This window comes from Nomascus leucogenys, chromosome 6, assembly GCF_006542625.1.
Source record: "Nomascus leucogenys isolate Asia chromosome 6, Asia_NLE_v1, whole genome shotgun sequence".
Taxonomy (NCBI): Eukaryota; Metazoa; Chordata; class Mammalia; order Primates; family Hylobatidae; genus Nomascus; species Nomascus leucogenys.
This window is the reverse complement of record NC_044386.1, coordinates 4,872,082-4,896,032: the sequence shown is the minus strand read 5'-3', so window position 1 is coordinate 4,896,032 and position 23,951 is coordinate 4,872,082. Positions and strand designations below refer to the sequence as shown.

The 23,951-nt window shown below is 45.6% G+C and overlaps 1 pseudogene; it reads left to right on the top strand.

Annotated features, from left to right (window-relative positions):
* LOC100603869 overlaps window positions 1-23,728 on the top strand; it is a 28,889-nt pseudogene extending 5,161 nt beyond the window's left edge.
* Window positions 23,729-23,951: the final 223 nt, after the last annotated feature.

The following is a 23,951-nucleotide window of genomic DNA, read 5'->3' as shown; positions in this document are numbered from 1 at the left end:
GGAGCTTGGGGAGCTGCACTGTCCCATATAAGGACCATTAGCCACGTGCACTGATTGAGATATACATTTAAATTAATTAACATGAAATGTAATGAAAAAAGACTCAGTTCCTCAGTCACATCATCCACATTTCAAATGCTCCATAGTCACGTGTGGGTGGTGGCTGCCAACTGGGAAGTGCAGATGTACAACGTTTTATCATTGCCACCAGTTCCATTGCACAGAGCTGACATAAAATGTTGCTAAAGGCATTGTTACCCTCTCTTAAGAACTTCAATCCGCTGGGAAAGGAAAGGTGAGTCAACACCATCTATTAGTCCCTAGTAGATGTATGAATGGGTGCTAAGGATGCCCAGAGGCCAAAGGGGCCTGCAGTTGCTGACTTCTGAGCCAAGTCTTCAAGGAGGACCAGGAGTTATCAGGCAATGAAGAGTGTAGGAGATTAGAAGCTGATGCTATTAAGTATCTTGAAAGTAAATACAAATGTAGAAAGCATTCAGCACAAGATGTAAAGGTCTGAGTGTGTTTTTGTGTTTGCTTGCCCATTCTCCTCTCCTCTCTTCCCTACAGATTTTGTTTAAAATAAAAGAGCATGGCTCTTTTGTTCCTTGTTGAGATTGACATATATAGAAGTTTATAACAGAAAAGTGCTAGGGAGTTCTGGGCTAAGTCACATGGCATAGCAGCAGCTTAACTTGCATTTGGGAGATAGAGATGGAGTAAGACAGTGTGAGCTGCTGGACTTAGTCCATGTGGCTAATATACAAAGAACAGAAATTTATTTTGTCATTGTTCTGGGGTCTGGGAAGTCTAAGATCAAGGTTTGGTGTCTGATGAGGGCCCAGTCTCTGCGTCCAAGATGGGCTTTGTTGCTGCATCCTCAGGAGGGGAAAAACGCTCTGTCCTCACTGGGTAGAAGGGACAGAAAGGCAAAAAGGGCCTTAAGCTCATTCTCTTTAGCCCTCTCATAAGGCACTAATCCATTCACGAGGGTGGAGCCCTCTTAATTACCTCCTAAAAGGCTCCACCTTCTACTTCCACCACAATGGAGATTAAGTTTCAGTATGAATTTTGAAGGGGACGCTGTATTTTCATACAAATGAAAACTCTCAAGAAGGGAGTCAGAGTCTTAGGTTTCTGGACATGAGACACTTCTGTGATAAGCAGTGGTTTCAGCTTTAGAAGAGGGTTCCTCCACAAACTTGGGTGTTCTGTGCACTCACAGTGTTAATGGCCTAGCCTCCTCCCTTGGGGAAAGCTAACTTGGCATTCTCTCCGACTCACCTGATGTCACTTATTTCCTTGCCAGGGGAAATGCTTATCAGCCCACCTGATACTCAAGAGTTCCAACTCTTCACACCCTCTACCTGCTTTCCCTTTGTGACTTTGCTTTCTGGTGTCTATGATTCAGTTCCCTAGTGAGCAGGCAAGCAGGTGAAGTTTATGCAACCATTTCACATCCAGGTCTTTGTCCCTCTCCCTTATCCCCCAACACCTGGTAGAACCCTTCCCAGTAGCAGGCACATACCGTAGGAATACATGATGTTTCAAGTCACAAATGAACAGATGCTTTCCTGATTCTTGGAGGCCCCGGTGCTCAACTGGGCTTTGGTATTGCCCTTGTTCTCCTAAGCCCCATTCCTGGGACTGTGGATAGTAGAGAAATAAGATCAAGGACTTCCAGATTCCTTGAGAGGCTCCAGAAGTAATACTATGGGTAGTTCTACTTGGATTTCCCAGAATCTGTGTGAGGATGGGGTGGCAAACGAGAGAAGAGAGGTGGCATGCTGAATAGACCTCTTGGGGTCAGTTGATGGAAGGGGAAAGGGAGTACAGCACCCATAAGAGACTCTGAAACTGCTCACCCAGAGTGCAAGTGGGAGGAACAACTACCTCCACATCCAACTCCCAGACGGGTCTGTGCTCATCATTAGAAAAATGCTGACAGTGGCAGCGCATCTACACAGATAAGACAGCTTTTCCTTGCCCAGTCTGCGTGGGCCATTTTTCACAGCTTTTGGAGGCTGCAATTGCTGCCACCATATGTTGTGCTGGAGACGATGCAGCCAGCTGAGCTTCATGTGGAATAACTGTTGGCAGCCACGCCAACTTTAAATTGATATTAATGTCAAGCTTGCTTTTTATAGTTTTCCTGAAGGTTTTAACAACAATAGACCAAGGCAAGTTTCATGGTACCTGAACCTGAATCAAGCTCACATTTTTCTGATGTTTATTTAATTCGGTTTTGGCACAGAGTCTGTGTTTTTCTTGGGTTTTACATCATTTTTGAGGTTGCATGGATACACTCTAACAAAACATCATCCATAATCAAATGAGACTCACAGAAGAAAGAAGTGCATGCCAATTCCGACTAATCTTAGCCTTTATGGGAATAGCTATTTGCTATAAATGATTAGCCAAACATCTGTGTCAACACTCTCTTAGCGGCAGACAGAGATGTTGTTAACCGCCATATTTACAGCCATATTTCTAGCTCCATAGAGGGGGAAATGCTCTACCACAAACAAATCTGTCAACTAAGCCCTTCTAAGTAAAATCTACTCTACTAATTAATTGTAATAATTAAAGGCATGGATGTTAGCATGGGGTGTGTGTGTGCGTGTGTGCATCTAAAAGTTTTGCCTTATTTCTCACTAAACATTTTAATAAAATGACGCCAGTCACTCTCGTAACACACTACGGGGTCGTTTTAGGAAGAAAATGAATTTTTCCCCAATATACAGCGGCACATGGTCTTATCCCTCCTCTAATCCAGGCATCACCCAGCATTTGCTGCGTTGAAATGAGGCATATATATTCTTCAAGCATAGTTTATGTGATTAAGTATGGCAAAAGTTTTAATAATTGAATCCATAGTAAAATATTTGTACAAGAGTCAACATCTGCACCTAATCGTTCTATACGTACGTGATGGTTTTGAGCTTATTGTGGGGGACATATTTCTTTTGGTGATTACAAACACACAGCTGCCAGAGAAATCTGCTGTTTTAAAGCACACTTTCGTTGCTGTGAGGGGACGGGGTGGGGACTGGGTGGGCTATGCCCTGGCAGGAATGTCTTCTCTTCTGTATGGAGTCTGGTGATCTGTTCATTTGGTTTTTACCTTCTGTCTGCGGAGTGGATATTGAATGAAGATGAAATGAGATCTGCGCACATTGGTGGCTAGACAATTTATTTTCTCAAATTTAGAAACAGTCCTAAGATGTAATTCATGAAAAACCCGGAGATTGTTTATAACCCGGGGCAAGGCCCACACTTCTTTTTTGTGTTTTCCTGCACTGGCGAACTCAATGCAAATGGGGCATTTCAATTACATCTGAATCAACTGAAAGCACCCATTGATGTTGGGATAAGTGACCGTCTCTGGCCGTCTCTGTTTTATCAGCTGCATCCTCTGTGGGCATGCGAGGCTTTCCAAAGCCCTCAGAGGAGGCCAACATGAACCCTTTGAGTCATCACATCAACTAGACACAAATACCTTGAGTTTAATAAAATGAAGTTTTAAAGAAAATGAGTTTTTCTTCTAAAATATCTGTCCCTGTTGAATTTGGCTTCCTTTTTAAGACCCCAAACTTTGGTATGGGACAGCAAGGGAGAGAAACAGAGGAGTGGAGATATTTCAGTTTTAGATTCCAGTGGTTCTTTGAATTAGTAATGGCAATTGAATAGAATCCAGTTTCAGATTTCATCTCATTCTGGACAAGCAGTTTTATCTTTTTGTTTCCTTAAGCCTGCCTTTTTACTTTGTAAAAGTTCACCTATGAGGCAAGTTATCAGGGCAGTTAAACTAGAGAAAACAGCTCAAGTACATGTAGGTAAGAATCTGTATATGTCTTGCAAAAACTCCTTCTGAACTTCTGGGTTGCTCAGGAGAAAGCAGAGGTTTGTGATAACTCCCACCACCTCCACATTGCAGTGACCTCAGCTTGGCACTCTGGATTTTCCCCACGTGTGTCCAGTGAAAAGCCTTGGATTGTCCTGGTTTTTGCAAATTTAACCAGGTAAACAATGTATTACCTTTACTGAGAGGACTATGTAAACCAAAAAGTATCTGAATCAGATCTGAATCAGTTTAGAGGTTTATTTTGCCAAAGTTGAGGATGTGTCCAGGAGAAAGAGACACAAGTCACAATAGGATTTGTGGTCAGGGCTTTTTCCAAAGAAGGTTTTGAGGACATCCATATTTAAAGGGCAAAGAGTGAGCAGCAAGGGAAGGAAGAAAAGAAGGGGAGGAAGGTAGACAATGAGTTGAGTGTTACATTCTAGTGAGGCTTTGATTAGCACTGGCTGAATCCACGTTTTACATGTGAAAAGAGGGGGTAGAGAAACAGTTAATTATGCATTTGTAAATCTGCACTTGTAAATCTGCATTCAGTAAATCTGCATTTTATACAGGATAAGGTAAACACAGAGTAGAGGAAGTCGAATGTACATTTGTTTCAGGGTGGGCAGAGGGAGGGAGCATTCTAGTCTTGTTTTTGTCCCATGCCTGTGAAGATAAGCTACTACTTTACACTGTCAGGTGAGATTCCATAGAACTCTGCCTTAGGGTTATGGGTTATCAGGGAGGCCACCTGGGGAGATATGTGGCCTTCTGTCATTGTAGCCATCTGTGTGGGAACAAAAAGGAAGGCAAGTTTTCTTCTTTTCTTTTCTTTTTCTTTTTTGCATGACTTAGTTCCCAAGCTTAACTGTCTCCTTGGCATAATGAGTCTGGGGTGCAAAGATTTTATTTTCCTTTCACACCTAAAACGGACAGAAGAGATTATTGGTTTTTATTTCATTTCAACGTTGGCACATTTGGCGGCCAGGAGATATGGGGTTCTACAGTTGGTTGGGCCCTGACCTTCTGCCCAGGCCATCCACAGCATCACAGGTATTCCTTAGCCCTGCATTCCTAGCTTGAAATTCAAGTTCTAGCAGAAGGTCAACTCAGTAAATCTTCATGGAAGCAGATTTATGTACCAGCACCAAATTTGCAAGGGGACAAAAATGCAGTGACAAAAGATGCTCAGATGCTCAAAGAAGTTTTATTGAAATGTTAGTAGTCCATGTTTTTTCTCCATATATTTCTCCTACATCTCCCAAATCTGTTGGACTTCTTCCCTCCTGTGCTTGTGACTTTACTGAAGGATGGTCGGTACAGCTTCACAAGGGCAGCAGCCTCCACAGACTGTGTGTTAGGAAGACAAGGATGACTGCTGAGCTCTGCCATGGCTCAAAGCACCTGGTGGCCCTAAGCACCCACTACCCCTGGCCCCTTTCTCAGGTCCAGCACATCTCAGAAGACTGGCACCTCAGGAACCTGCATTCAGGGTACATTTAGAGTACACACTAAGTGTGTTAATAAATTAAGCTGACTAAGTGCTACTGCTCTACTCCTGCATCCCTTACTTTCGAAAATACTATTTATTGCAACAGATCGGTGGCCATTTTAAAACACGTATTCTTCTTGTCCCAGGTGGGTTAATCACAACTTGTAGACAGAATCCAAGATTGCTTGCTTTGGAAAGATTTGCTCTGGCCCTGTAATTTTTATACTCATAGGGCAATTTTCATTAAAGCTATATTAGTCCATTTTCATATTGCTATGAAGAAATACCCAAGACTGCATAATTTATAAAGAAAAAGAGGTTTAACGGACTCGCAGTTCCACATGGCTGGGGAGGCATCACAATCATGGTGGAAGGTGAAGGAGAAGCAAAGGCACGTCTTACATGGCAACAGGCAAGAGAGTGCTTTCAGGGGAACTTCCCTTTATAAAACCATCAGATCTCGTGAGACTTATTCATTATCATGATAACAGCGTGGGAAAAATCCACCCCTGAGATTCAGTTACCTCCCAACGAGTCCCTCCCATAATATGTGGGGATTATAGGAGATACAACTGACGATGAGATTTGGGTGGGGACACAGCCAAAGCATATCAAAGACTTACTTTGTTATTATGGAAACTCAAAGTAAAAGCTGATTCACTTGAGTGTGAAATGAGAATTCACTTGCTTTTTAAGACTTTTTGTAAAGTAATTGAAACACTAGGGCTTTAGCAGAAGCCTGGGGTGGGACAATGATGAAAATGAATATAGTGCTCATTCAGGCAATTGAAATAATTTAAAATCAGTCCCAATAAGTTCATTTACTTTCCTGATCTGAGTATTGTCATTGTTTAGCAGGCCCTGAAGAAAAAATTCACCTTAGTGATATTCCTGCTTTGGTGACCTTAAAATGTGTAATTGACCTAGAAGTTCTTGATGATAGTCTCTTTTTGGAGCAATCTTTTTGGGCTTTGGTTTTTACTCTGAGATTCGTCTGGTGACATTCTTAACCATTTGAGTGCTTTAGAAGGGTACATAGATCAATTTGACCCTCTGAAACAAGTTGCTTTTGAGTCAAATCTGTACTGCATCTGCCCATGTTCTCTTTCTTTCTTTCTTTTCTTTTTTTTGAGATGGAGTCTTGCTCTCTCGCCCAGGCTGGAGTGCAGTGGTGCAATCTCAGCTCACTGAGTGCAATGGCATGATCTCGGCTCACTACAACTTCCACCTGTCAGGTTCAAGCAATTCTCCTTCCTCAACCTCCCAAGTAACTGGGATTACAGGCACCCGCCACCACACCTGGCTAATTTTTGTATTTTTAGTAGAGATGGCATTTCGCCATGTTGCTCAGGTTGGTCTCGAACTCCTGACCTCAAGTGATCCACTTGCCTCGGCCTCCCGAAGTGCTGGGATTACCACGCCTGGCCCTGCCCATGTTTTCTCACACCTGGCTCACCTGGATGTGTGGCTGTCTTTCTCCTTTCCCTGCACATCCTGTACCAGCTCCTCTACAGGTACCTGAACGACTCCTATTACGAAGTCTGAAAATTAGTGAAAGACACAGAGATCGACCAGAAGGCCTACATGGCCCAGGTGGAAGGTGTCATCAGCGGTACCTATGACTAGACCCAGCTGCAGGATGACAGTGGCCTATGACAGTGGGCCACTTGTGTACCCAGCTGGTTTTGTGTCCATCTTTATGGGGCTGTTCTATGCCCCTGGCCGAGGCACTGACATTCACATGCCCAGAACACCTTTGCTGGGCTCTACCTGGCCGCCTTGCTGCCTGTCTTCTTGATTTACCTCCAGACCTACAAGGCACCTCCCTTCATCTTATTTTTCATGTGCCACGCCTCTTACTGTGTTCACTCCACCTTTGTGCTGCGGCTCTTCTATGACCCAGTGCCCTCAGTATCAGCCTCCTGCTGGTCCAGCACTGGGGCTGGGGCTGCTGGTGTTCCAGCCTGGCAGCCTCTGTGAAGATGAATGTGCTGCTCTTCACCCTGGGTTACTGTTTCTTCTCCTCACACAGTTTGGCTGCCATGGGGCCTTCCCCAAGCTGGGCATCTGTGTTGGCCTTCAGGTGGTGCTGGGGTTGCCCTTCCTGCTGGAGAAGCCCACTGGCTACCTGTCTCGCTCCTTTGACCTTGGCCGCCAGTTTCTGTTCTGCTGGACAGTGAACCGGTGCTTCCTCCCAGGGGCTCTCTGCCTGCACCGTGACTTCCACCTCGCCCTGCTGGCCACCTCACCTTGCTCTACTGGTGGGTGTTTACCCTCTACTGGTGGCACAGGATGGGGGAATGTATCTTGTCACTGCTGAAGGATCCCTCCAAAAGGAAGGTTCCACCCCAGCCCTTCACACCTAACCAGATCATTTCTGCCCTCTTCACCTCTAACTTCGTTGGCATCTGCTTCAGCCACCCACTCCACTACCAGTTCTATGTCTGGTATTTCCACACACTGCCCTACCTCCTGCGGGCCAGGACTGCACACTGGCTCACACACCTGCTCAGGTTGCTGGTGGTGGGGCTCATGGAGCTCTCCTGGAACACATACCCCTCCACATCCTGCAGCTCTGCTGCCCAGCCTGTGTGCCGTGCTGTCCTCCTGCTGCAGCTCTGGCTGGGCCTGCAGCCATTCCCCAAGAGCATCCAACACAGCAAGAAAGTTCCCGAAATCCACCCCTTTCCCTCCAGTGCACTCTCAGGACCTGGGGGAGTGATATACTCTGTGCCCTTCCAAATAAACCTTGCCAAGTCCAAGACGCACGCACACACACACACACACACACACAGACTTCCTCTCTCTATATATAGAGGGACTCACACAGGATGTGCAGGGAAAGGCGACAGCCAGCCACACATCCAGTCAAAATCCCTGGGACTTTTACATATCTCGATCAACAATGCTATGGTTACAATATTGACACAAAGACACAGAAGGAAGCTGAATTCACAGGAGTACACAGGGATCTTGTATTATCTGCTGGATTAATCCATTTGTATAAAGTATGCTAATTTTACAGGAGTTGGTTTCCAGCTTTTGGACCAAATTTTGAACATTCTAAACTGGTTAATTTGAGCCTTTCAGAAATTATAATTTGTTCTATATATTTTTAAAATATCCACTTTTGATTGAGTCACTTATATGTTTGTATTCTTAAAATGAGTGACAGCTAAGTAATTGAATTTACATGCTCTATCATTCTAGTTTAAATATTCAGTTTCATTTTGATATAAAGAAATACATGAAATATGAGTATTTGAAGTTTATTGTCTAAAAAATTTAGTTGCATCCTTTCCTTGGGATATTATCTTAATTTTTAAGCTCCAAAGGCCTGGAAAAACAGGCTTTCAATAATTCCTTATTGATTTTTTAACTATCTAAAAATACGTAGAAAAAGTTTGGTTAAAATAAACCTAAGAGTTGTCGAAATTTCTTCGCTTTCAGTTGTTGTTCACCTGTAAATCTATCCAAAAGACATAGGATGGCAGGAGGGAAGGAGAAAAGGAAGAGAGAGAGTAAAATTAGACCATCAGCTAATTACACAATGAATGATTTAACTACAATTGGAATAATGTGCTGGAAATTTACAAGGTGAATGGAAGAAATATGTACAAGAATGCCTCCTCATTAACTCTCAAGGAACCCTGTGGGGGAAGATGTGAGCTTGACCACACTCAGCACCAGGGAAAATCTGCTCAAAATGAGGACTCAACATCTCCCTATTCCTTTTTTTGAAAATAACCAAATATTTTAAAACTTACTGATTTTACCAACTTTTTTTATTAGCCACTTTTCTGCAAATGGAACATGACTCACTCCCTTTGGACAAAAGTGGTCTGTCCCATTTTCTGCTGGTCTTTGCTTCTCCCATGGGCATTGCCTTCTTCTTAATTTGTTTGGTGCCCATATTTCATTGCCTTTTTCCTTTTTCCTGAGCACAAGAATACTCTCCACCTGCTCACATGGTCTCCCTCTACAATCATGGGTATATTTCTTTCTCTTTCATACAGCCGTCCCCTTTCTCCTCTCATATCCACAGACACTCACAGACTTTCCCACTCCACTCAAATCTATCTCACACCCTCCAGCTAGAACTCCCCCGTCACAGCTGGAGGGGCCAGCTCATACTTGGGGAGATTAGGTCACCGTGGCTTGTCTATACAGCTGCATTGCTGGCAGGGCCCAGGAACCACTAATCCCATCCCTTATGGTGGAACCAATAGTTTAGTCTCAACTCCACTTTCCAGGCATGTTCATACTCCTAGAAACATGACACATTCATAATAAAGTCAAAACACAAGTCACCTACCCCTGCCTGTAACTCAGCACCCACTTCCAAATGTCTTTCTGCAGGTCCTGTAATCCTGGTGGAGGCCCTAACCTCGTGGAGCTCCTCCCAGTGAGTGGTGGGAGTGGCTGCTGTTCTGACCACCATGGCAGCCATGATGAGGTCTGCAAACATGGGTGGCTTTGTGTGGTGAGGCTGTTCCCAGATGAGCACAGTGGCTGTCACTTTGGGGTAGAAAAGGCCGGCAGCTTCATGCTGTCCACTTCTTGTTATGGCAATAGATGAACCTAATTTGGAATTTGATGGATGAAACAGGACCCACAGATGGATTCCAAACCAGAAGAATGTCAAAGGCTGCCAGAAGGGAGTTGGGAATTAGGTAATAGGGAGGGAAGGAGGCTGGTCCATGACTGGGTTCTGTGTCCATCTGTGGTCACCAACAGTCATGGGTTGGCTGAGCTTTACACACAGCAAGGCCAAAGCTGTCAAAATAATGAGCCTCCTTGAACACAGACCATGCAATCATGGGATGTTAGAGCATCAACGGACTTTCAAGCTAGCCCAAGTGTTACAGTAGGTAGTCGGGTGGACATGAGCAGGGCAGGAGAGGCCCCTCCCTTCCCCCAGGAATGTCAGGCCACCATCTGGTGATGCTCAGGCAGTTGTTACACTGTCTGTCTAAAATAATAATTGGTCACAGCCAGCACCAGGGAAAGGCAGCCTCCCAATAGATAGAAAACAGCTGAAGCTGGTGATTGACAGCTTCCTGATAAGATCTCAAGAGTTGGGCAAGTGGGCTCAAGCTTGCACATTAAGAGGCAAAATGGTGGTGTTTAACTCGTCTGTGACCTTCTAGGAACATTCAACTGGAAGGGAAGAACGCCTCAAAGTGAGCAAGCACACAACTGCAGTAAACACAGTGCCCATGTGGCTCTCCCACGTGCTGGCAGGCCACTGTGCATGTGGACAGCCTCCCCCAAGGAAAGAGTCATGGAGAAGGGACACAAGACCACGGAAGCATGCCAACATATAAAACCCCAAGTCAAATGTCAAACAGTTCCCTTGATCTCTCATGTCACCTGCTTGGCTCTCTTCCAAGTGTACTTTACTTCCTTTATTCCTGCTCTAAAGCTTTTTAAGAAATTTCCATTCCTGCTCTAAAACTTGCCTCGGTCTCTGTCTTTCCTTCTGCCTTCTGCCTCCTCAGTCAAATTCTTTTTTCTGAGGGGCAAGAACTGAGGTTGCTGCAGACCCATGAGGATTCACCACTGCTGACATATGTCCAAGAGGCTGAGCCAGTTGCCCAAGGTTACAGAAAGTTGGACCAATCTCCAAGTGCCTCTCTCTCCTAATGGCTTTTTCAGTATTTACACAATAAACATAATGCCACAGTGCAGACATGTAAATGTGAGACAAGGAGATGGTGTTGGTTGACATTCTCAATACTTCACTGCTATTGCCCATGTAACTTTGTCAGGAACATCATATGGTTTTGTAGTTGTTGGAAACTTTACCATCCATTGTCACTTAGAAGAAAAAAAGTAACTCCCTCTTGACACCTGAGCATAGTGAGCAGGCGTCAGCAACCATCATGTTTGTGACAAACAGGCACACGGTTGTCTGCTCTCTTCCTTCCATTTGGCCAGATCTGTCCTGTCTTACGAGCTTGCATCCGTGGCCCTCTTGATTAATTGAGGATTGGAAACCTCATCCAAGCCAGAAAATTCAGAGTTTCTTCCCTGTTTTTTGAACAGGAATTCCCTGGTGGTAGAAACTGAGCAGGGGTGTCATGCCATGTCCTGCCATTGAGGGACACAGCTTGGGGCTGCAGTGGCCCACTGGGAGAAGCAAAGGTGAGGCTCTGGGAGACTTCCTGGCAGCATCTGCATCCTGGTTGTCAGCGGTCCCTGGGGCCAGATGTACGCCTCCCCTCCCAGGGGTTCATTGTTCAACTCTTCTTTGGCTTCTTTTGACCAATTAATGGATGTTTTTCTCATGTGCATTCAAGTCAGATTTTCTGTCTCTTGCTACCAAGGAGTCCTATTTGACCAGAAGACTTCCATTCAGAACCCCAGATACGTAGTAAAGAACACACTCTTTATAGCATTAAAGTAAACCAAACGGATGTCAGTTGCCTTGTTTTAGGCATAAAAAAGACAGAACCCAGAGAGAGGGTGGGGAAAATAGATGAGTTTTGTCAAAGAGAAACCATAGATGGCAGTTAGTTAAAATGGTAAAAACATATTTATTCAGAAAAACTATTGCAATAGGGTAAAAGAGACCCCAGTATAGAACTGGCCTCAATTCTGAATACATGAAAAAGGGAGAATTTATAGCCAAGGGGCAGGGTGGGCATCAGTGGGTGGAAAATTACTGAAGGGAAACATTGGAGGCCGGGGTGAGTCTAGCTGAAGGCAGGCAGGGTGAGCTGACATCTCCTGGGGGATCGTGGGGAGTGAGAAACCTGATTAGATATCCAGCATAACCAGATATGGAGAACTGTGGATTCGGGCTAAACTGACTTAAACAAATTCTTGCTAAAATTGGACAACACAGAGACAAAGCCAGAAGTCCCAAAGTCAAGGTCTATTGAAAAAGATCTCAAAAGGGCCTGAGTAGAGTTTGGTCAAGGAGAGTATCTTTGTCAGTTTGAAACATCCTATTGTGTTAGAAAGTAAGAAACTGCTTAAAATAAAAAATGACAGGAGCATGTCACACAAGGACACGGAGCCAGCAGAAGGCGCTCCCACTAGCCAAGCCCAGGACAAGTGGCATTCCAAAACAATAAGGGTAACAGTGGATTACTGCAAATGAGCCCGTGAGTCAATGTCAATAATAAATAGGTCCATAAAAATAGACAGGGGAGAAGGGGCAGCTCTTGCTTGCCGTCAAGAGCCAAGTTGGGCTGGTCCATGAGGAGGGTGTGCTGAGCTTCAAAAAGCCTCATTCTGTAGCCTTGGCGGTAAAGAACGGTTCAGATGAGAACCATCGTGAATGCGCAGCAACCATGAATGCTTCAGCATCCGTGAATGCTTGGTCTATTCAGGGGGCAGGTGGATTTTGATGAAGAGTAGGAGAGTGTCATGCCTTAAAGTGCTGTGTGTGTGTGTGTGTGTGTGTGTGTGTGTGTGTGTGGTTTTTGTAATATAATATATATGCATACCATACATGTATTACAAAACCATGCACACACATAATCAGAGACAGAATAAATGAAAAAGCAGGTGGGCAAACAGGTAACAACAGTTGGCTCTGAGTAAACGGAATACAGTTGTTCTTGTTCTGTTTTCCTTTTTCTTGAATGTTGATTAAAATTATATCCAAAATAAAATGTTAACCATGATAAAAATTGTGATGCAAGATATCCCCAAAGGATGAAATATAGGACTAGTAAGTCCCAAGTCCTGGCTGATGATTTAGATCACTCAGATGCAGCTCTGGGGCCTGGGCACTCTCAGTTTCTGGGATTTTGCCATTTGTATTAATCAATGGAGCAGCAGGCTGGACTGAGGCTGCACATTTTTCTGCCTTCCTCGTATTTGGTTACTTTCTCTATTCCAGGGTGTTCATTTCAATTAACCTCTAGGTAGCACAGGGTGAAAAACACCCGCTGTGTGCCAACAATAAGCCTCAGCTCTCATGCCACCTCCAAAAACTGTAAATAAACAAAAACACCAGGGATTTCATTTGATCTGGAAAAGGGCTAGTTAAGTATTCCAGGATGTTGGAAACAAAAGATATTTTAAATACCATGGGGGCTGTAAAGAGTGATTTAGAAGATGTAATACTGCTTAATATTAGCTGACATCAACTGGAAGGAAACCACAGCTAAGAACTAAAGCTGTAGTTCTTTAGTTGTAAGAAGTTCTTTAAAAATCCAATGTCTTAGGCCCAAAGACTTCCATGATCCTCATTTTTAAGTGAACAATAATATGATCAAAATATATTTGAAAATCCTTGAGCTCCTTGTGACTCTCCGGCCACTTCTTTTCCATCCATTATTTCACTTTGTCATTGCAGCATCTAGAGTTTACAGGGTCCGTGGAATTACCATACAGCAAGTCTAAGGGATAACATCAGTGGTTCCCAAAGTGGAGTCCCTGGACTGGCAGTATCAGCATCACCCAGGGAAGTTGTTAGACATGCAAATTATTGGACCCCACCTAGGCCTGTCCAGTTGGAACTCTGAGTGTGTTTGAACAAGCCAGGCCAAGGGGCGGGGCCTCCTAGCAGGGGTTGGGGGAATGCAGGTTGGACCAGCCTTGCAGGGGCTTTTCCCTGCCCCTGTGAGGGGAGGGGCAGCACCCCATGACCTGAGCTTTACCCTGATCATCCCCGAATCCATGCTTGTGCTCCCTTCAGCCCTGCTAAAGTCTGGCAACCCCATCCTTCTCCTAGGAGAGTCCCTTCTTTTCTCTGTGAAGGTCGTTTTGCTGGCGCATTTTTGGGTCGGCCCCTTCCCCCCACCATAAGTGCAGGCTGTGGAGGCCCTGGGGACCATGGTTCTGCTTTTTCTTTTTTTTATTATTATTATTATTATTATACTTTAAGTTTTAGGGTACATGTGCACAATGTGCAGGTTTGTTACATATGTATCCATGTGCCATGTTGGTGTGCTGCACCCATTAACTCATCATTTAGCATTAGGTATATCTCCTAATGCTGTCCCTCCCCCCTCCCCCCACCCCACAACAGTCCCCGGAGTGTGATGGTCCCCTTCCTGTGTCCATGAGTTCTCATTGTTCAGTTCCCACCTATGAGTGAGAACATGCGGTGTTTGGTTTTTTGTCCTTGCGATAGTTTACTGAGAATGATGGTTTCTAGCTTCATCCATGTCCCTACAAAGGACATGAACTCATCATTTTTTATGGCTGCATAGTATTCCATGGTGTATATGTGCCACATTTTCTTAATCCAGTCTATCGTTGTTGGACATTTGGGTTGGTTCCAACTCTTTGCTATTGTGAATAGTGCCGCAATAAACATATGTGTGCACCTGTCTTTATAGCAGCATGATTTTTAGTCCTTTGGGTATATACCCAGTAATGGGATGGCTGGGTCAAATGGTATTTCTAGTTCTAGATCCCTGAGGAATCGCCACACTGACTTCCACAATGGTTGAACTAGTTTACAGTCCCACCAACAGGTTCTGCTTTTTCTAGTGAGCATATTGCCTGTGATGCTTAGAACGGATGACCAGCCGACCAAGCAAGCTCATCTCCAAAAAAGTAAAACAACAAAACAAAGTTTTGCTATAAGGAAAACACAACTTATCTAAATTGAGAAATGACTTCTTCCCTGATTCTGTCCCGACATGTTACGTAAGATTCCACTATTGTGCAGAAAAAGACTGGGTTCTTTCTGACTGTGTGGGTGGGGTATAGACAAGCTGTGAGTGGCTGCCCCCAGAAGGAACATAGAAACACATCCTGAGCTTCCATGGCTTTCTAGTGAAAGGAGCAGGGTAGAACATTGCTCCTCTAGTAAGTTCTTCCAGCCTGAGTAGGTGGACAGCATCTGCTATGATTTGAATTCTCACCAAAACTCATGTTGAAATGTCATTGCCATTATAACAGTGTTGAGAGGTAGGACCTGTAAGAGGTGATTAATAATAATGCCATTATTGTGGGAGTGAGATCCTGATGAAAGGGTAAGTTCTGCCCCATTTTTCTCTCTCTCTCCAGCTTGCTTGTGCCTTCTGCTTTCTGCCATCTGCCATGGGATGATCCGTGCCAGGGGCTGGTGCCATGCGATTGGCCTTTCCAGCCTCTAGAACTAAAAACCAAACAATCCTTTTTCCTTTTATAAAGTACCCAGTCTGTGGTATTCTGCTATACCAGCAAGAAATGGACTAATACAGTATCCCTTTGGCCCAGGCATGGCTGATGTTATCTACATATTTCATTTTCCTCTGGACTGAGACTACTTGTAGCTCAAGCAGGAAATGTGATGGCCTGGAATTAACAGTTAGCCAAGAGGGAGATTTATCAGGCCCAAACTACTCAGGGTTCTTTGTGGGCCCCCTGGCCCCTGTCAGCATCCCCGTCTCCCCTGGCTGGTGAGCTCTCCATGCACAGCAATCCTGTCATCCTTTTTACCTCAATGTCTCCACCTCATGACCTGGTGCATAGTAGGTGTTCAATAAATATAAAGTGAATAAATGAATCTATGTAATCATAATAACATGTCATTATCACATTTCCATAGGAAAAGCAACATTTATGTGTAAAACGAGCTAAAACCCAAGCCATAAACATAAAATATCTCTGCAAGCTTTTCTCAGAACTCCTGGTCTTTCTGTAGATGCTCAGCTTCCTCCCCAAAGTTGAAGCCAAGAAGGGGTGAGATAATGAAAGTGAATCATGATAAAGTGGGACAGGCGATGCAATCTTCAGAGACTCGCGGGCCAGTGGCTCAGGAAGCTGCCACAATCCTCATCAAAACACATTCCTTATCTAACTTGGATGCAGAAATCATAAAAAGGCCTTGGAAGGTCTAAGTGGCAGGGACCAAAATCAAAGTCGGTAATTAGAAAGCTGTGAAGTTATAGATCTCCACTCAAATTGGCAGGAAGTGCAAAAGCAGCCACTCCTTAAACACATTTTATGTGTCCCTGAGTTGTTTATTATCTTCCAGCCTAACTTTATGCTGTGCCTCTTTCTATGGCCTCTCAGCCAGGATGACAGAAGAACAAAGAGTATTCTGCAAGAGGAGAATGGCCCAGGCCAAAGACAATCCCAGAGAAGAGAGCAAATTGGATGTGGGGTTAGAATCCTGTTCCCGTGGAAAACCTATTGCCAAGAAGGAAAATAAACAGTTGGAGTTTTCCTTAGCAAGAGAAGTTGTTTGAAAGTGCTCTGAAGAAGCTCTGAAGAGGCTGAAGAGAATGTCCATGGTTTTCTACAGCAAGTCTGCAGCTCAGCTGCACTTCCGATGACTAAACGATAGAAAAAATTAGCGTATACTCATGAAAAAAGAAACAGTGGGAGATGGGTCATGGGCCTGAGGGAGAGAACTCTTGAACCTAACCTGGTTCTGGGGTAGAAGCCAATTGTGTGTGTGTGTGTGTGTGTTCATGTGTACATGCACACGTGTTAGAATATGTGTGCATGTATGTGTGTTTGTCCATGCAGATATGCATGAGTGAGCATGTGCACCATCCTTGTAACCTTCAAGACCTAACAGGGTCTTACTGGTCACTTAAGAGTGAAAAGGGTGCTGGGCACGGTGGCTCACGCCTGTAATACCAGCACTTTGGGAGGCTGAGATGAGCAGATCAAGGGGTCAGGAGTTTAAGACCAGCCTGGCCAACATAGTGAAACCCCGTCTCTACTACAAATAAAAAAATTAGCTGGGCATGGTGGCGGGTACCTGTAGTCTCAGCTACTTGGGAGGCTGAGACAGGAGAATCACTTGAACCTGGGAGGCAGAGGTTGCAGTGAGCCAAGACCATGTCATTGCATTCCAGCCTGGGTGACAGAGTGAGACTCCGTCACAAAAATAAAATAAAATAAAAAAGAGCGAAATGGGGAGAGAGAGAGAGTGGGAGAAGGAGGGAGAGAAAGGAAAGACTCACATCTGGCAGATTCCCATCCAGGTGTCTGGAGTGGTAGTGATGCTGGAGGCGGCCGGACTGCAAGTGAGACAGCCTTGTGGGAAGGGCTCCCTGGCAGGACCACCTACCGGCCTGCACACTGGGAGGGATGCGCTCGGGGGTGGAGCCGTGGGAAGTGCGCACCCTTTGCAAGGGGGAGGAGCCTGGCCTCTCTCTCCTTTCTGCGGTGTGGTAACTGGGGATGCAATCTGTTAGATGGGAGCCTATTAACAGTAACCTCTATCGCTTTGCTGAGTTTTTTTCCTTTTCATCCAATAAATTCCATTTTTCTCACCCTTCAAAGTGTCTGCGAGCCTAATACTTCATGGCCATGTGACAAAGACCCTGTTTTCAGCTGAACGAAGGAGAAACTCCTACAACACAAGGAGGCAGCCTAGGCCGGCTGCTCCCCAGGGCACGTGTATGGGGCACCAGCTGTGCCTCCAGGCTTATTAATGCTCGTGTCTTCTCTGTGTAGTTTGGTTTGCTTTTGTAGAGAGCTGACAGCTTAGTTTGACAGGTATCATGAGGGAGGTAAGGAAATACTTATTTGCACTTGTAGGGAAGGACATTGGAGGCAGCTGTGATGCCAGTGAGACCCTGTATTCTCAGGCCAGTCCTGCTGCCTCCAGGACTCCACTGTGGAGCACGACTTGCTATCCGCGAGTCAGTTTCTCTGACAGTCCACGTGGATATTAAGAAGCTATTATAGGCCGGGTGCAGTGGCTTACACCTGTAATCCCAGCACTTTGGGAGGCCAAGGTGGGCAGCTCACCTGAGGTCAGGCGTTCAAGACCAGCCTGGCCAACTTGGTGAAATCCCGTCTCTACTGAAAATACAAACATTAGCCAGGCGTGGTGGCAGATGTCTGTAATCCCAGCTACTCAGGAGGCTGAGGTAGGGGAATCTCTTGAACCCAGGAGGTGGAGGTTACAGTGAGCCAAGATTGTGCCACTGCACTCCAGTCTGGGTGACGGAGTGAGACTTCGTCTCAAAAAAAAAAGCGATTATATGCGATATTATGCACACATTTGATATCAAACATTGTGTCTTCACTCACAAAACCCTCTTACCAAGTGGAGGTTCTAAGCACACCTGGAATTAGCTATTTTCTTTCATGTCCTTTCTGATCTAATATAAAGTCAACCACTATGCTTATTTCTAGATTCAATCACTGATTAAAAAATAAAATCACAAATTATTATTTCATTTAGAGCAGGGTTATGAATTAAAAAAAAATTGTGAAAGTACTATGTGCCACTGAATTGCATGCTGGAAAATGACTAAAATGATAAAATTTTTGCTATGTGAATTTTACCATTAAAAAAGTTAAGTAAATAACATAAAAGAAAAATGCAGCGGTAGTCCTCAGTCTAACTTTCCCCTTCTAGGCTTTCTCATTGGTTACAAGACAAAGTCCCTGCTCTTTGGGGCAGCGATGGGGGTATTTAGAACCTTCTCCACAGGCTCTAGCCTACTTCTCCAAGGCCTCTCCCCAGCAGGAAATTTCCCTTCACGCTAACTCTGGTCCACAGGACGTTCTCATGTATTTGCAGACCAATTTCCACCTTTGTATCTTTTTACAGAGCATTGCCTCTGCGTGGAATAGTCTCTTATTTATCCCAGGACCCCAGGCCCACAGGCCCCACAGTCCCCGGATCTATCCAATGCTTCTCAAACATTCGTCTTCCATGGCAGTGCTGGGCCCCTCTCTTGGAACCCTACTTGGACGGTCTGGGGTAACCCTCCCCTACCATCCCTCCACTGGCCTCTCCTTGCTGCCTTTCTGTAACGCCCCTGAGGCTTCATAAATGCCCTTCTTTGAATTCATGCAGAGAACCCTTATCTAGTGGCTTTTACAATATGTGTTTTTTTTGTAGCCAAATTGTGCCCCTTGAGATCACCCACCCAGCCCCAGCAGGTGGCAGGGCTGTCCCCTCACAGGCCTGCTTTCAGTTTCTGGGCTGCTCACCATAGAAAAGAAAGAGTCCACTGCAGCCAGTTCAGGGGCATCTCCAGCTCTAGGGGAGTCCAAGCCCTGAGCAGATGCTACAGGCCACCCCTGCCCCCAGCAGCCCCTGCTGTTCTGTGCTGTGGGCTGGGAGCTCTCTCAGGGCAGGGGTGGTTTCTAATTGCTCTCTGGTTCCCTGTGCCTAGATGACGAGGCCTGAAAGGGGGTGGGTGCTTACTAAATGTTTTTGACAGCATTATTTTCAAGTTTCTTCTTCCAGAACCACTAACAATTGTTCTCCTCAAGTCACCTTCCAGATTTGGGGGCTCCTCAGAGCCTCTTCGGCGCTGGACTTCAAGGCCCTGCAGCAACCGAAAGAGAGCCCCGGTTCTCATTGCTGCCATTGTTTTTCTCTGTTCTTTTCTCACCGTATAGAGCATAGCAAGACGCTGAACTGGAGGAACTCATGACGCAGTTAGACCTAACAGACTCGGACCCAGGCGGCCCAAATCCCAGGACGGCCCGTGACCTATTGTTCTGGCTCAAAAAATAGGGGCAAAGCCCGATCTCGGTTCTCATGGGGATCTGGCTCTCAACAAGGTTGAAATTTACCGGAGCCCTGAGCTCCTGCCTAACAGTGAAGGCCGAGCAATCCCCCCACCCTTTGTGTTCCGGAGATGGGCTCACTGTGAAGACCACTCTTCCCAGATGAGGCCATGAGACTCCCAGATGCCCCCATTTTGTCCAGCACCAGCCAGACACAGACCTGCAGACCCCCATTCTCCACCTCAAAATGATATGCTGCGTGTCTTGTCCTCATGAGTACACTGGAACGAAATGCCTGTGGACCAAGCTTGGCGTCAGCATCCCCTTCCTTTAGGCCACTGAGGTCTGGCCAGACCTTCAGCTGGAGTCTACAGGCCTCCCTTTCAGGAACAGCCTGGCCTCCGGGAGAAGTCTTCTCTCATCTGTGGTCCCATCAGCTACCATGTCATTCCCTTTTTCCTTACCCAGTTCTTTCTAGCCTTTTCCTAACCCTTGAGAAGCGTGCAGACTTTTGGTCAGAGCCTGCTGCTGCAACAGCCTTCATCCCACACTGCAATCGCCCTGTCCTCTTGCAATAATCCTTTCGAATAAAGTCTCTCCTTAGATGAAGAAGGCTGCCTTTGTTTTTATCTGAGGTGAGGCTGCAGCAGTCTCAGTGGCCTTGGAGGAGCTCAGCAAACACTCATGTCCTAGCCTCAGGAAGCCTGTCGCCTCTCAACATTCGGTCCACGGAGATGCCCAGGTGTGTCCCTGCAGTTGGGACCCTCGGACCTCGGGCCTGCTGACCCTCAAGGAAGCTCAGCTGCCATGGCCACAGGAAAGAGGCTCTGCCCCTAGAGTGGGGAAGTGGCTCATGGGTGAGTTCCAGAAGGGACATCCCAGGACAAGCCCTACGTCACCGTAGTAGGCTGGAGAACCTCACTCACTGGAAAGGGGAGAAAGGCAGAGCTTGGCTGTGTACTCAGGCAGTCTAGCAGCTCCAGGGTGCCCGCGGCGCAGGCTGGGCAGCCATTGAGGGTGTCATGGACCCCCAGCCTCAAATCCAGACCCTAGGTCCAAAACCATCAGTTTTCAGACAAGAGGAATCAATAAATGGTCCCCTGGGGGAGGCTCCTCAGTAAAGCTCTAAAGCCGGCGGGTTTCCATAGACAAGAGAGGAGTTGCACACTTAGGTCAATTTGAGCTAAAAGGGACCCCAAAGAGCAATCACCCCAAACTGCTTCTTTTCCTCTTGTCAAAACAGAAGCCTCCCTCCTAGTGTCAAACAGAGGTGGGAAGCAGAACTGTGATGAAAATCCTGGTCTCAGCCCTCAAATAGAGTGCTCCCGCCACTCACCCCTGCCACCTTAGCAAACAGGAAACCCCCCAGGACAAAATGTAATGAGAGTATAGGATAGAATTGACCTCAAATGTGACTATCTGGGAGATATGACTCAATAAAATGTCTTCTTCAGGCATAATGGGTCAGGTTTTGTTTGCCGTGGGCGGGGGGAAGAAAACCTGACTCTAACTTTAGCCAAAAATGGGAACTCTTTTATGAAGCAAAAGAATGGCATTGAGTTAATATTCTCCAAGAACAAAACACCTGTTAAATGTATGAACTCATTTTGCATATGAAACGTGAACCCTGAAAATCAGAGACCAATTTCAGTTAACTTAAAAAGTTTATTTTTCCAAGGTCGCAGTTAAGTTAAAGAGTTTATTTTATGTGACACAGCCTCAGGAGGTCCTGACAACATGGGCCCAAAGTGGTAGGGGCGCAGCTTGGTTTTATACATTTTAGGGGGACATAAGATGTCAATCAATAAGTGTAAATTGCACCTCAGAAAGCTGGGACAACTCCAGGCAAAGGCGGGACAACTCCAGACAAAGGCGGGACAACTCCAGGCAAAGGCGGGACAACTCGAAGCAGGGAGGGGGCTTTTGGGTCACAGGTAGATAAGAGAAAAAGGGCTGCGTTGTTTTGAGCTTGGATGAACCTCTCCAAATGAGGCAATCAGATCTGCATTTATCTCAATGAGCAGGTGGGTGACTTTGTATAGAACGGGAGGTGGGTTTGCCCTAAGCAGTTCCCAGCTTGACTTTTGCATGTAGCTTGTGATTTGGGGGCCCCAAGACTTATTTTCCTTTCACAAACATTTTAATGAGCTAGAGAATTTAGACTGTTACTGTACAGTATGCCTCAGGACAAACAATTGGAAGAAACAAAGCAAGAAACAACTGCTGAGGCCATGTCTGAATTCAGGGAAGGACAGCTTCAATCCTTTTACTCAGCTTGTTGTTGTTTTTGAGACAGGGTCTTGCTCTGTCACCCAGGCTGGAGTACACTAGTGTGATTATAGCTCATTGCAGCATGGATATCCTGGGCTCAAGAGATTCTCCTGCCTCAGCCTCCTGAGTAGCTGGGACAACAGGGGTGCACCACCATGCCCAGCTAACTGTTTTTATTTTGTCTAGAGACAGAGTTCTACTATACTGCCCAGGCTGGTCTCAAATTCCTCGGTTCAAGCAATTCTCCAGGGCCTCCCAAAGTGCTGATATTACAGGTGTGAGCCATCACGCCTGTCCCCTTTACTCAGTTTTATTTGTAAAGTTCTTGGAAAAAATCCCTTGGTTTTCATGTATAGATTGAATGTAAAACTATACATCTTTTCAGATAAAATCTAACTAGTCTCAATATTATGCTTATAAAAGGGGGTGCTATAAGGGAGTGATAGTTTATATCTTCTTTTTAATTTAAAGGAGATTTTAAGATTTTTTTTTTTTACTGGTATAAACAATCATCACGTGAGACTATTATATAAGAACAATGATTTTAAAACAGACCCAGCCCATGAAACACCAAAAAGAAGGCAATTTTCTTTGTATTCAGTTGGGCTGTGGTTATTTATCATTTTTTATAAGTGAAGTGAGCCACAAAGGTGCTCCAAGCCTCAGCGACTTTATACTTGATGAGCTCTTCTGACAAATCTTGTTCTTTGCGTTCGAATTCTTCTACAGTAAAGGAATGCCCTCCTGGCAATGGTCCCTTAACGCACGAGCCCCCAGGGTTGAATCTGTCCCTGATGGGTGGTGACAGCAGGAGAACTGAGCAGGCATAAAGATGCCATGTCCTGCCAACATCCTACGAAGCCCTGCCTCCATGTCTCGGCCCTGGGATGCCAATGCCACCTCTGTGCCGCTTTCCAGGTGAATGTCCCTCATATAGATGCTTATCCTAATCACTCTGGGCAGATGAGGAAAAATGAAGATTTATGGGATTGCACCTTCTGTGCCCAGACGGCTCTATTTACCAAACTCGTCTGGTGTCCTGGTGATGGCTTTTGTCTTCTGCACAGGCTGAAAGAGCTTTTACAATGAGAGAAACCAGAGGTCAAGAGGGGTAAGGACGGCCCCGGCCACTGGTTGTCACAAGTTCTCAGGCTTTGAGCCTCTGGCGTTCAGAGTTCACTGAGGCTAACACGTGATAACCAACGCTTCACAGTTCTTCTGTTGAGACTAGAAAAAGCACTTTGCTTCTTTTTTTGTTATTCGCTCAGCTTTCTGAATCTGCTCAAATACCCCTCTGTTTAGGCAAAACTGCAGGAAATGCTCATTTAAAGAGGCTGTGTTTTCAACTCCTAAACGCTGAGTCTATGTTTTCCAAAGATGTCACACGGCGATTTGGGGCACAGCGTGTTGGTTGTCAGACAATTGGTTATCCTGTTAGTCATTTTCCATCAAATATGGCAGCTGCTCCTACACCCACCCTTTACAAGTCCAGCATAGTCACACAGATTATTGGGGAGAGGCCTCTGTGCGCCCAGCAGATCCTCCTGTCCTCAGATTCTCCAGAATGTGCGGCAGCTCTGCAGGATGGGCGCAGTCAGCAGGCGCGCTCATTGCAGAGCGCGGGATTCAGTAGGCAAGAGTATGGGAAACGTAGATGTAAAATTGTCAGTGCAATTACATCAGTCAACTATAACGGACCAAAGTGCAGCAAAGCAGGCTTGTTTTTGTTGCCTTAAACTAAACATGTGCACTTAAAAACATCTCCACATTGCACTCCCACGCACCGGCTGCCTCCTTGCAGGGGAGCCCACGCTGTGTCCACCTCTTCTCAAAGCTGTTCTCAGCCCACACTTAGACCAGCCGCCTCTTAGACGTCTCTCTTGCAGGTCTTGCTCTCCAGCCCCTGTAGGCCTCCAGCCTTGATTTGGGGGGGTGACTGCTGCCATTAAAAAACTCAGC